Consider the following 14152-nt stretch of genomic DNA (forward strand, 5'->3'; position numbering starts at 1 on the left):
ACACTCGTAGACTGCTATAGACCTGTGCTGCATGACTCTCATAGACCCCCTATAGACCTGTACTGTACCTATGCTTCAGTTTCAATGATTTTGACGGATCAACCAAGTATTCAAAATAGTTAAATGTCTGTCTTTCTTTGTCTATATCATAATAACTGATGAGTAAATCCAAACCTGGACTTCGGTCAGAAGTTCAGGCTCTATGTTCACCTAGAAAAGCTGGTTGATGGGCAGTGGCCTAACTTTAAACTGCTGGATCCCATGTAAAATGTGGGCCAGCCCTCCCAAATATAATGTATTATTTATAGTACTAGTCTTCTCATATAGGAAAGGTACATCATATGGCCCCTAGGCCACTTAAGCCCGGTAGCAACTGCACTATTTACACCCCCTCAAATTATTCCCCAGTTGACTGGCTGATTTGCGTCCTTTGAAAAAAGATTTTGCTGTGTTTTCCTTGGCACTGACTTGATACAAACCCCTGGAGAACCCCTTTAAGGCCAACCTATGCAAATTTTCAGACTTAAAGCTAAATACATTTATTCAGTCATTTCCACATGAAATAAATTGTTCTACTTTAACTAATGGGACAACCATGGACTTGAATTTCTTAGGAATGGTCAATAGCTAATACTTTATAATGTAATCTTAGTTGATATTGATGACTTAGCACTTGAACAGATAACTATAATTTTACTTTTCGTGTCCGGACAGGAAATCTATCTATCACACAAATGGAAATTCTGGTTTTCCAGAACTACTGAATAATTATCAGTCAGCGATCTATCCCATAATCAATTATTAAAGGTTACCATCTGCTCGGCTCGAAGAGAAAACTCATCCTTAAGCATTTTTTCCATATCCTGCGCTTGTATTAATTAACACCGCTATTAGGAACTTGTTTTCAGATTAAAGAGGTCATTATGAATCCACTATCAGGCTCTTTATTTGGTAATTATTGGGAAGATCACAGCACAAGCTCAATTCCAAGCTAACACTTGTGTATAGGATATCCACAGCAAAAAGAAAATAAAAATTTAAGAGAAAGTTAAATGTTTTTTGTGGTACGCTAGATTGTACTAGTTGCAAACTATAACAATAAGACTACTGTAGATGGGCAGGAGACAAACAAGGTAAAGTGAAGGAGACCAGATCTAAATTGACATGAGAGCAAAGTTGGGTAAGCCTCCCGATTCTTGCCAGGACTGGTTATCAATCTTCCAAGTATCGACCATTTAAATGACAGCAAGTCTATACACATAAGAATGAAGTTAGTAAAATGTGCCAAATTTTACTTGTATTGTTTATTTAAGGAAGGGGGTTATTAGACTAACTTTAAGAAACTGTGGTTTGGTGACGGTCTTATTTTAAGAGTAAATTATCAATTAGCTAATCAACAAGTGTCGATCTAGAAATAGAACTCAATTATGGTTGCGAAGTGGATCTGGGTTTTTACATCTGATGGGATGTTTTTTATTTTTTTTTTCAAGCTTATAATTCTTCCACAGAATTAAAGTAGTTAACCTTATGAAAGCAGAATATGGCCCAAGGCCTAGCGCTGCTGCTCTGTAGCACTAGGGAGCTTTGTTTAGATGTAACCCTTATCATCGTTTGAGATTGGGACTTTCGAAGCCCAGAGCAGGACAATACTCAATAGAAAACATCAAACCCTTAGCCTCAGCCACACTCTCTCTCATCTCTTGATTGACCATGAGCAATAACACATAGCAGAACAGGGATGCCTTACTTGTTTTAGAGTTGAATTTTCCACATTATGGGTAATGACTTTACCAAAATACATACTCAATATAACCCTGTTCTGCTAAATGTTTCTACTTTCCAGTAGCTCAGAAAACTTAAGATATGTATTGTGGCTATTATTTGTAGTACAGAGCAAATGCTCAGTATCAAGGTTGGCCTGGGATGTGCCCTTCCAGTATGCCTTGTTCTGTGAAGGTAAGTGATCCCAAAACATGATGTACAGGGACAATCTCCTTATTTTGTATTTGCTTCCAATTTACTATCTACCAAAACTCTCCAAGTGATTTTTAGGTTGTCTATCAATAACTGAATGTTGGAGGCCTATTCTTGTCCCAATTAATGGGTTAAGGAAGTGCAGTCCTCCAGTATGTGTTACAACCCATTTGAGCAGACCTGTACAGTGAAAGTTCTAATTGGTACTGGAGTTAAGTCCAATTCAATTGAGCAGCAGCATCAGGTAAGACCATAACCAGGTTTATGGAACTTTAACAATAATAATCTTCATTTATATAGCACCATCAAATTCTGCAGCGCTTTACAAATCATAGGGAAAACATACACATATAATACATTACAAAGTACAAACAGTCATATGGAAGAATTAGAGTGAGGGCCCTGCACCCAAGAGCTTACATTATATGACAGTGATGGCAAACCTTTTTGAGACCGAGTGCCCAAACTACAGACAAATTCCATGATTTACTGTGAAATGTCAACATGGCATTTTAATTAGAAACTTATTGCTACCTGTTCTTCAACATATTTCAATTGTATTAGCCTTTCCTCTCTGTAGAGGAAGAATGGTTGGTCCAGCAGGAGAACCTCCAAAGATATTGCAGTTCTTTCAACAGTTCTCACTTTTCCTGTAGTTCCCATCAGCAAGGTGTCGCTGTAAAATAGCGCTGAGAACAGCATTTCTTAAGTTGCCTGGGACTGCAAGAAGATTTGGTGGATTTGATCCTATTTGGTGAACTCTGTCCTGGGGTGAAGGCCTGAGTGCCCACAGAAATGGCTCTGAGTGCCACCTCTGGCACCCGTGCCAAAGGTTCGCCCCCACTGTTATATGAGGATGAGGGGGAGACACAAGAGGTGTAAGAGCTTGTATAATGGTCCAGACATTCTTTATAAGGGAACAGTATAAAATAATTTAATAAATAAAAATGCTGCTTGAACGAGCTATCAGCCACCATCTTATATACAAAGTCCAAGGTGAAAGTGACTGTGGTGTTTGCCAGATAACAGAGGAGGAGGGAGGAGGACATAGATTAGTAAAGAGAGAGTTAGCATGCAGTTAGCAGGTGTGAAAGGCCTGCCTAAAAAGATGGGTTTTAAGAGCCTGTATGAAACTTTGCAGGGTGAGTCTAAGTGTCCGGGGAAGGACATTCCAGAGAATTGGTGCAACTCTGGAGAAGTACTGTAGACATGCATGAGAGGTGCAAATATAGGTAGAGATTAATCTAATATCACTGAGATGAGAGAAGAGAGATAGGGAGGTGCAGCATTATTCAGAGCTTTACGGATGAGGGTTATTATTTTAGACTGAATCCGAGAGGAGAAAGGCGGCCAGTGCAGTGATTGGCACAACATGGAGGCATCTGTGTAGTGTTTGGTCTGAAAGATGAGCCTGGCTGCTGCATTAAGAATAAATTATAGAGAAGAGAGTTCAGTGAGTGGAAGACCGATTAGTAGGGCGTTACAGTAGTCTAGTCGAGAACGAATCAGCGCAACAATTAGCATTTTAGAAGTTTCAATTGTCAGAAATGGGCGTATTCTGGAGATGTTTCTGAGATGCATCCCGCAAGAGTGAGCAAGAGATTGAATATACGGTGCAAAGGAGAGGCCAACACAGCACCAAGACTTTCATGGATATCAAGAATCAGGAAATACAATCTTATAACTTTATATATACTATATATATTTTTGGATTAAATTTTGCTCTGCTTCTTGAATAAAGTTAATGGATTATGTTTTTGCTAGATCTCTTCAATTTCACTACTGATTTTGTATCTCTGATCCAGATTTGCTCTAGGTGGATTTTTCTTTTTGCATACACTGTTTCTTCGCTATGTTAAGGATGACCTTTCACCATCACCAAGTACTTAAATAGCATACCTTATCTGACATGACAGATGCCATCGCCATCATTCTGGTGCAAATTCAATCCAGATCTGTCAAGGGATTATAAGGCTATAAACCCTGTTCAGCCATTAAATTCTACTATAAATTAGATACAAGACTCCTCTGCCCCTTTTATCTTTCCTCTTGTAGCTCCTTGTTTCTCCCTACGTCCCTTTCATCCCAAAAAGCCTGAACCCACAAGTTCACTCCAGATCACACCGTGGGGCAGATTTATCAGGTATCTGAAAGTCAGAATATTTCCAGTTGCCCATGGCAACCAATCACAGCTCCCCTTTAAAATATTCATGAGCACTGGTGAAATGAAAGCTGAGCCGTGATTGGTTGCCATGGGCAACTGGAAATATTCTGACTTTCAGACAATTGATAAATCTGCCACCATGTATCGACGATTCATAGATTTGGTGCATATCCAGTTTTTTTAGGAACCAAATTGAATCCAACTCTTTTTTCCACGACAAATTGATCAACATTGGTTCAGAACTAATACATTCGGACCCGAACTGAAAATTCGGCATAGCTTCCACAAATCAAATCTTTGATTATTTGTTCAACTCTAATAAGGAACCTGAACTCATGAGATCAAGATGTGGATGAGTGATGGGAAATGGGAGGCACTATGCGGACTATCAAACGGTCCATATCATTTGGGCACTTGGCACTGGTGAGATGTTCCCTTTCATTAACAAAATGACAACTGGGTGGTACCTTTCTCCGTGTTAAAGGACATTTAGTGATGGTAGACGTGTCCTAGTAAGAAGTTCATGAGGACTTCTTTTACTATAACAGTATATCCCATGATTGTAAAAATATAGAATTATACAAGTTAGCTTGGGGGGCTCAGGCTACTTCACCTGTGCGCCTCAAGGAGCCTAGTATTTTAATATAAGCACACCCCATAGTCCTAGCAGCCCCACCCGTCAACTATCTATGTGTTCCGGGTGGGTGAGGAGTTGGAACCTGGTGCATACATTAAAATAATAGGCACCCTGAGGCTCCAGGGTAATAAGCATAACTTTTCTAACTATATTTCCATAATCGCAGGATATACAGTTATAAGTCCTGAGGAACATTGAACTTCTTAGGGCGCATTCACACCGACATACGTCCGGGCAGGCATATGTCTGGTGCCATGGAGAGGAGGGGGGGGGGTTGCCTCTATCTTTTCCCTGTGTAGGGAGCGGTCCATGCGGCCATATCCATCTATGGGGGACGTATTTAAGGCCCCCATACGGTATTGTGAATGGGGCCTTACTAGGACACATCTACCATCACTAAACTAAAGGTAGATGTCCTTTAAGGATTCTGAGTTCCTAACTAGAACTGATTGAACATTTTTAGTAGTAAATGTCCAGATTTTTCATGGCACAATAAGGCCCCTTCCACACTAGCATTGCAGTTCACGTCAGGGTGCAATGCGTGAAAAACTGACGTTTTTTGCTGCATTTTTGGTCCTTTTTTCCTTGGAGTCATTAGCATTTTTGCTTTTTCATGCGCGTGTTGTTTGCGTTTTTCTTGCGTTTTCGGTGCGTTTTTCATGCTCGTTTTTTAAATCACATCCTTCTTAAATTGGTACTTCATGACTTTGTTTCATATCACCTGGCAACCCATCCGTTTAAACGCATTGCACTCGCATCTCCATAGACTTGAATGGGGCGTGAAAAACGCACATAAAAACCCAAAAGTAGAGCATGCTGTGATTTTGATGCGCGCCAAAACAAACGCACGTGCGTGAAAAAAAATAAGGACAAGCCCATTGGAAACAATGGGACAAAGTGCAATGCAAGTTCTGCGCGTCAAAAGCATCCATAATTACCATTAAATAAAAAATAAATAACTACTTAAATAGAGAAAAGGTGACAATACTTTTTTAACTTACCAAAAAAATCCATTATTTGTTGATATTTTTATGTGATATTAACCTAAAAACTAACCTCTACAGCAATAGATTCTTAAATCCAAGTTATTTTTTATCACATCTATTTTCATGCTGCTTCTTGCAGCTTAAACTTTATTATTATGCATGGAATTACATCTTGGATACGGTACTGTAGATTTTCTCTGACAGCTGTAAATGGTACAAAGCTGGGTCTATTTACAGCTATTTAAACATCGTCACTTTGTCGCTGTTAAAAAAGGGGAAAAATAATAATCACAAGATTCAACTCTGCCAACAAAAGCAGGAATGTTTTTGTCTTTCTCAGAAAACTGAATATTTATGTTGGTCAGAGAGCCTTTCATGTGAACTGAAGTGTCAAAACTGGGATTTTGCACATTATAATAGAAGATGTGTATTTATCTCTAAATGCTGAATATTATAATTTACCTTTGATTGTCATTGAGCCGAATAAAAGCCTTAAAGCTATGTACAGTAGCCCTAGGCAAGCTCTCAGTGATTTCACTTCACTGCATGCGGGACCAATTATTTCATATTTTATTATATTCTCTTCCATCTGGCAATCAACATTTGTTTTATACCATTACTGTTTATGGGGGGCTAGATGTGACCTTTCTATTGTCCATAGGACCCCAATGGTGATTAGAAATACAAAAATGATCAGACAGTTTGGACATAAAAATAGGGAGAAAACGTTCTGGCATTCTAGAAGAATAGTGAGAAACTGTCAGGCTAACGTTATGCATACATCTCAGATGACAGTCAGAATGCTATGTATCCGCTCACTTTGGAAGGAACTTGCGCTATTAGCAATTTTTTTTTGGAAGAAGTCATGATAGTTTTTGGAAGAATACAAAGTTAAGGTGTCATCTTCCTATCACCTCTACTGTATTAAGAATACATTCTGATCATTGTCTATTGGGCTTTGCTGAGGACCTTGTTCTGCTGTCAACACCCAGTTCTTGGTCTTTTTTGGGCCTTTACCGGTTTTAAAGAGAACCCGTCATGCAAAATAACCCCCCTAAACTAAATATATTTTCATAAACTGCCATTAGAGAGCATTGCCTCTATCCCTTCATTGTCCCTCCACATGCCTGTAAACCTAAGCAATGAGGTCCTAAAGCTGTATGCAAATGACCTGTGAAATGTCCAATGAAGCATTAGCATATTCAAGCTGTCCACTCTATTCATGAGTGGGAGGCACAGCCACACCCCCAGTGCATGACTGACAGCCTGTATAATGATGTGAGGCTGTATAATGATGTGCTTCCTGGTGCTGGTGGCCACGCCCCCTGCAGCCTGTGTGTGCATGTGTGTGTGTGTTTAGGAGAGATACAGCAGCTCCAGGCAGCCATGTTACAGCAGAACATGTCAGATACATGTGTAGCTGATGTCTGTGTCTCTCACCTGTATATTAGGAGGATGCAGCATGTCAGCAGATGCAGCACACACACTAGCCATGCTTTACTATACATTACACACAGACATGAGCAAGGGGAGGAGAGGGGAGGGGTAACAGGGGTGACATCGCTGCCTCTGACCATGTGACCAGCCTCATTTACATGATAAAAAATAGATGGTTTTACAATGATTAATGTATGAAATAACTAGATAAAGGCTGGGATGGGATCCTTGTGATCTGCTCCAACAAGTAGAGGTGACAGGACAAGTGACACAGACCTGATGACAGGTGACCTTTAATGTTGCTTGTTTGGTAATCCTTGTTCTCATCATTTTTCATACCTAGGCAGGTTAGTTTTGCCTTAGGATGTTGTCTATAGTTAGGGTATTTTTACACAGAGTATTTTGAAGAATACTTTGAGTCATTTATTACCTCAAATTCGGACACAAAAACATCCTTAAAGGGGTTGACCACTTTAAGCACATTACAGCATTACACATTTTTTTTGTAATGTAAAATTATACAAGTTTCCAATATAACTTCTGTATCAATTCCTCCTGGTTTTCTAGAGATACTGGGGCACATTTACTTACCCGTCACATCGTGTTCCTCGCCGTACGTTGTCCGACAGGGATTCGGGTCTGCCGTGATTCACTAAGATCGTGCGTCCAATTTCCTGCATCTGTCACTTCCCCCGCTGAGGTCTGCCGGAGTTCACCTTCTTCTTCCCGGTGCATGTGAGTGCTGATCTTGTGACACAATTTGCTTTTTAAATTCCGCGGTTTGTCCAACGTCCGACGTCCACGCCCTCGATTTGTGTCACGTGCAAGCCGGTGCCGATATGCCACAATCCGAGCGCTTGCACCAAAAACCTGGGGCAATTCAGCGCAAAACAGATTAAAAACGCGAAACCCAGCGAAAATGCGCTGTTCGGACCCCTAGTAAATGTGCCCCACTGTCTTAAAGCAGTCACACTTCCACACCTGGAAGGCTGGGGCTCCTTCACCAGGGCAGATCTGCCCACCAGGTGTCCACCTGGCCAATCACAGCCATGCCTAGTTGTTAAGTGTGTAAAGCTGCCTGATTGGCTGCTCTGCATCCCTCCTATCAAACAACATGTTTGAGTTATGTGGAGCTGCCAAACAGAGGACGCTGAACCTAAAATTTGCGTCTGCTAATCTCCACAGCTAATCTTTTCTTTTCTAAACAAGGATAGAAATCTACACCAATTAAAAGTTGCCACGTCATTTATAATGAGACATGTCCCTTCTCATGAATTAGATGCCTTCTTGGCACCTTTAGCACAGGGGGTATCAAGATAGGTGTATCTTTATAAATGTCCCCTGAATTTGACAAAACAAACCAAAAATGATGCCCAAAGCAGATATGAACGTGACCTTACATTATCCAGATATAATAGGCTGTGCAAAAATTTGTGTACATTCACTAGTATATTATTCAATAGCAACATATATGGTGACTTTTCAATTCCCTGTTGACTAAAACTTGTCAAATTTCCAACAATATTGAAAATTTTCTCTCTAACGTCTAATCGGGAACAACTTCAGCCGTGAACCACCAACTGTCTCATTATCGGAAGCATTTGGCTTCTAAAGTACCATCTTGTCTTCGGCATAACAAAATTACAGCATATTAATATTATGTAAAATCAGAGATTTCTGCCTTCCTTGTAAATAAACAACTCGGATTCGGTGGCACAGTGACAAAAACACAGATAATATTAATCAGGGGTAAATGCATTATATCTCCAAACGATAACAGATGTATAAAAGAATTTAATTAATTTAGGGAAACAGCAAGGGAAATTGCTCTACTATTATGGCAAAGGCAGAGCCGTCTAGAGGCATCATTATTATTGAGGTGATCCATTTATACATTCAATTAACAGCAACAAAGATGGTTTTGTCAACAGACGGGAATTTCATTGTTTGATGGTAAACTTGGTATAAAAAATACAAAAAGAAAAATGTAATTGTTGTAGAATAATTTATCATTTTCGAATTTATAAACAACCTTGTAACAACAAATGTCCTACTATTATACAATGAATACGAACATAAAAAAGGAACGTTTTGTGCATTTTATTGTAGTTTTATTTATTACAAGTAAAAGAGAAATTATTAGTTTTTCTAAGTTTTTTTTTATATTGTATTGATCATTTTTGGACAATGAAGCAAGTTGAGGTAGAGGTAGAGTGTATAAAGCTGAAACTGAAAATTATAATTGACTGATATCAAGAGACATGAAATAATGAAAAGATATCAAATCATCTAAATGTCCATCATAAAATGTTGTGGCTTAAGGTCACTATTATAATTCTTGACCAAAGTGGAGAATGAGGTATTTGAAATCTGCTTATCTCCACCACAGTTGATTTTTGGGACACCCACTGTGCTTGGAATCAGTAACTTAGCAAAATGTGAACGTTTTTTTTTCTAAAATACTCTTCTTTCTGAATAATTTGCCTTTAGGAAAGTAACTTACTCCCATTCAGCTGAATCTGACTACTGGGAGCAATTACCAAACTGGGGGACCAAAGGTGAATATAAAGTGAATGAGGCCCTGGTTTGACTAGTACTCAATCTACTGTAAGGCAGGTAATAGAGTGTTGGTCAACCATGCGCACTGGATCTCCATTCTTGTTTCATAGGGAGTTCCTTTGGTTGAACCACAAGAAACTGATTCTTCAGAGTAGAATTGTGCATTACGATTTTGTACCTGGCACCATCTTGGTTCTGACATGGTTTGTCTGACTTTTCCTGGGTTTTCTGTCTGTCTGTTCTGTGCACTTACCATTTTTGGGACAACTGCCAAGTTGTCTCCTGCAGTTTGCTGCAGTGCAGGCAAATAGGCAGGGACAGTGGTTGTGGAAAGTGCATTTCTTCAATGTCTTTTTATGCATCATATGAAACTCTTTTCTCCCAGTTTATAATATATAAATACATAGACATAGCTGCCTCCTTCTGGAAATAATATTCCACCTGCCCATTACTTATATCTAAATTTGCAGCCCATATAAATTTAAATAAACAGGACAATGGTCGATTTTGCACCCACACCATGTAAAGAAGTGGGGTACTTTCATTCTTATGAAACTTCTTTTCACAAGATATATTAAATTATATTAAAATTTATAATTTATAATCACATGACTATAAACTTGACTCAAACTTTGAAAAACTAAACAATTCCACATAATGAATATACCAGTTATTATGCTCAACAAACTATTTCTTTTATTAAATAACTGTGCCTATTGTCTCCTAAAACGCTATGTGAGTGAAAGCTATAGCTGTGTACTATAATTAAAGGTGAACCTATGATGTGATCTCGAATTGCCTGAAATATCCCGATAGCCGTTGTCTTGTCCTCGCTATGCTCCCGTAACTTCTTGAAATATAACGTTTAAATGAAACTGGCAACTTGTCTTATAACCAAACAGTTTAACCTTGGACGTCTTGAAAAGGTGAAATCGCATAATCTGTGAAATGGAAAGGTACTGTGGTCAGAGTACATTGGCTGTGATATAAAACCAAAAACAATACAATCAAAAAGACTTTCAAATATTAACTTCTTCTTTTTTTTTAAAATTATCTTAAAATTAAAAAATGTGTTCTTTGATCACTTCCGATCTGTTCATAAGGAAAGTCTTCACCATCACCTTGTATATTATTTGGGATATGCATGCAGAAGAACATGTTTTTCCATACTCTTGCTCTCATAAACTATTGGATTTCATGAGGTTTATGCAATTCATGTGTGAAGGCTTAAAACTCTGGGCAAAGTTCAGCATTCTTGGATTAGATGTCAAAATACATTGATTTGCCAATGGTTAGACATAATTCAGGATTCTCAGAAGAAGTTGAAGATGCAGCATCTGGATATATATATAATGGGTGTGTCTTTTCTATTCAATACATTACAGAAAACTGTATACATTCTACAGCAGGCTATAGAATTCCTAGTAAAAGCCCCATACCAATTTCTGAATGGGGCCCCCTCCCCCCTCAAAAATATACATATTTGTATCCTCACCCTTTTACACACATTTATGCACTTATATATACATTTACACAGATCTATCCCAGTATCTGTTGACTACATGGGGGAAGTAGATGGCAGGAATTAAAGATGAGTGATCCCTTGTCCTGTCATTCTGCTGTCCCCTCTCTTCCCTGACATTTCTTATCTGAGCGGCCGATTCATGATGTCTACTGTGGATGATATGTGCTGTTATATACATATTATGCTGTACAATGTGCAGCATAATATGTATATAATGGTGCAAATCCTCCATTCTGTAGTGTGTCTGGTTGGATGCCGGGGCCCCCTGACACTGCTGGCCCCATAGCAGCCTTTATGACTTTTACCGCTGTAGTTAAGACGCTGGCATAAGGAATGTATCTTACTCCTTTATGTTATATTGGTTTTTTTTTACATCCTTTGGTGTATTTTTGTACATCAGATTTGTTGTGAGGTTTTATTTTCGCACACGGGATGTTAACATCTGGAATTGATTTGAGACTTTTGGACAAATAAATCACAACCAGTTTTTATATTGCATACGCACTTTTCAAAAGGCAGACACCGTAAATGTGTCTATTATTGAAGTCACATGATAAAGCTGGAGTATTTTGTTTGTGAAAAAAAGAAAAATGGGTTGGCAAAAAGTAGCAAAAAATGATGCAAATTTTGTGCATATTTGAGAAAATATATCAACTGCTGGCTCATTCTTGAGGCTTCCCCTTCCTTGCACGTCGTGCCAGATATACTAAGAGCACATATAGCTAATGTGCTTCCACAGGGAGTTCCCGCTGGACTGTTATTGTGAGAATTTTTTAAATGAAAAAAGAGAAAGTGTTTGATCCGTTCTATGGAATACATTTTTTTTAAAACTATGTAAATAAAATATAAAAAAAAAATTGTTCGATTTTTAACCCAAATCCATAACCTTAAATACACCCACCTCCCTGCTATGTAATGAAGTAACATAAATTTTTTCTTTTCCATGATCACTCACCGAGAAGTAAAGTTTATGTGATCTGACTTCCATGATCTGACCTTCTATTACAAGTTCAGTGTCTTGCGAGCCGCAATGCACTACCTAAATATTGTATTCCAGCTCGTGTCTTCTCTGCAGTACATTGACCTTTGCAATATGTTCCGCATCATGCCCTTCAGTATGCCGCTCCGACCAATCTATGTTCCATCAAGTAGCCAGAAAATACAGGACATAAAGCTTCGTTGCTGTCAGCTAATGTGGCTGATGTGGTTACTAATGATGGTAATTAAAAGTCTTAGAATCTAATTAGACATTTATTTCACACCTGGATTTAACCCGGTGATCCCTTCACTGGATACAGTAATAAAGACACAAAGATTACGATACAGTTCATGAATGATTATTATGCGACTACATTATTTTATTAGGATGCTCTTACCTGCAATGTAAATGAGCCAGAGAAGCTCCATATTTTAAAGTGATTGTTCAACAGAGTATGCTCCCCTCTATCATACATAAAAAAAATAACATAATAATAATGAAATTATTTAATGTGACAAAAAAGGGAAACAAGAATTACAGAATTTCTGTATTTGAGTTGCAGTGGCCAAAAAAAAAATGTAGGGTATTCAGTAAACTCAGTAGAACCTGATGGCATAGGCCTAGATGGACAAGAAAAAGAAAATTCAAAAAGTTGCACAGAAGATTAAGTTATATATAATGCTTTAGAACTCACTGAACTGTTCTGCAGTATTCTGAATGAGATAAGGTTTCAGGCTTCTGTGCTTGAAAACCCCACCAGGGCTGCTGATTGCTAGCTGCCTTTTAGGAACTTTTCCTTGGGGAAAGCTAGGTGTGAGTATGAGTTCGTTTTGTGTGCTTGAGTCAGCTGCTGGGGTGAGCGTACATTACTCCCATTATTTTCTGCTCAGTTAACCAGATAATGCTAGTTAATTCTCAGTCTTCTGACACTTGTGTATTTGCTACTGCTACTGCTACTTTTTTGCTTTTCTGTGTATCTGACTTCTGCTTATTCACTCGACTATTCCCCTGACTCTCGTTTTTGTGCTGTGACACCATCTTGGCTTTGACCTGGTTTTGCCTTGTTCTGTTTCCTATATTGTTTTGTCTTTTGTGTTTGTAATTTTTAATGGACACCCAGTTAATACAGAGAACTTCAACTCAAAGTCCCTAACCTGCACTAAGGGACGCAAGACTTTATAGATATGTGACAGGCATGGTGGGTTAGTTTAGAGCTTGCATCCCGTCTCTTGCCATAGCAGTTGATTTTTTTCAGCGCATTTTTTTGTGCTGAAAGTCTCGGCTTATACACAGGTATATACAGTAATATAAAATTATAGTATACAAATATATACTCTATAATAAATATATCTAAGCATGCTATAACCAGAAAGTGATCCTTGACAGATACTGTAGTTTAAATAACGTGTCTGACATGATAGGAAATGGTGTTCTAGTAAAACGCTCCCAAGAAACTTAAACAGGATTCATTCATCTATGCCGAGGAACGCGGAATCAATACAGATGGTTTAGAATACTGTATAAAAAGCAAATCCATAGATAGTCAGCAGAGCCGTAGTGTTCTGTAACATCTCTGTATAATCTTGTTCTCACATCTGCTGCTCTACAATATCTTGCATATCTCAATGTCATGATTTTCCCTTTTTTGGTGATTTGCATCCGTTTTAAATTGCAGTAAAGCTTCTGCTCTTTTGCAAAATGATGTAAAGTACAAAATGCTAAAACTGTCATGATGGATGTAATACACAACATATAGTTTATACACAGTCATGAGAAATAGAAAGTACATTCACTTTGTATTCTATTTTTTTACATATCAGGATATGATAAAATACATCTGGACCTTTTAAAGGGAACCTGTCACCAGTTTTTTCTCCACTAAAGCAATATT

At 38.4% G+C, this 14152-nt stretch overlaps 1 protein-coding gene across 5 annotated transcripts in view; it reads left to right on the top strand.

Moving 5' to 3' along the window:
• Window positions 1-14152, top strand: part of LOC140076866 (5-hydroxytryptamine receptor 2A-like) — a 354582-nt gene that overhangs the window by 92942 nt on the left and 247488 nt on the right. Inside the window, exon 1 of one of the 5 annotated variants that reach the window (XM_072123628.1) lies at window positions 4538-4561. The exons of the other annotated variants lie outside the window; for them this stretch is intronic. The gene's annotated coding sequence lies outside the window, so the exon portion shown is untranslated. Of the gene's footprint in view, window positions 1-4537; window positions 4562-14152 lie in introns of those variants that run through there. 5 annotated transcript variants of the gene reach the window in all.

Source organism: Engystomops pustulosus, chromosome 9 (assembly GCF_040894005.1).
Source record: "Engystomops pustulosus chromosome 9, aEngPut4.maternal, whole genome shotgun sequence".
In the NCBI taxonomy this organism is placed as follows: Eukaryota; Metazoa; Chordata; class Amphibia; order Anura; family Leptodactylidae; genus Engystomops; species Engystomops pustulosus.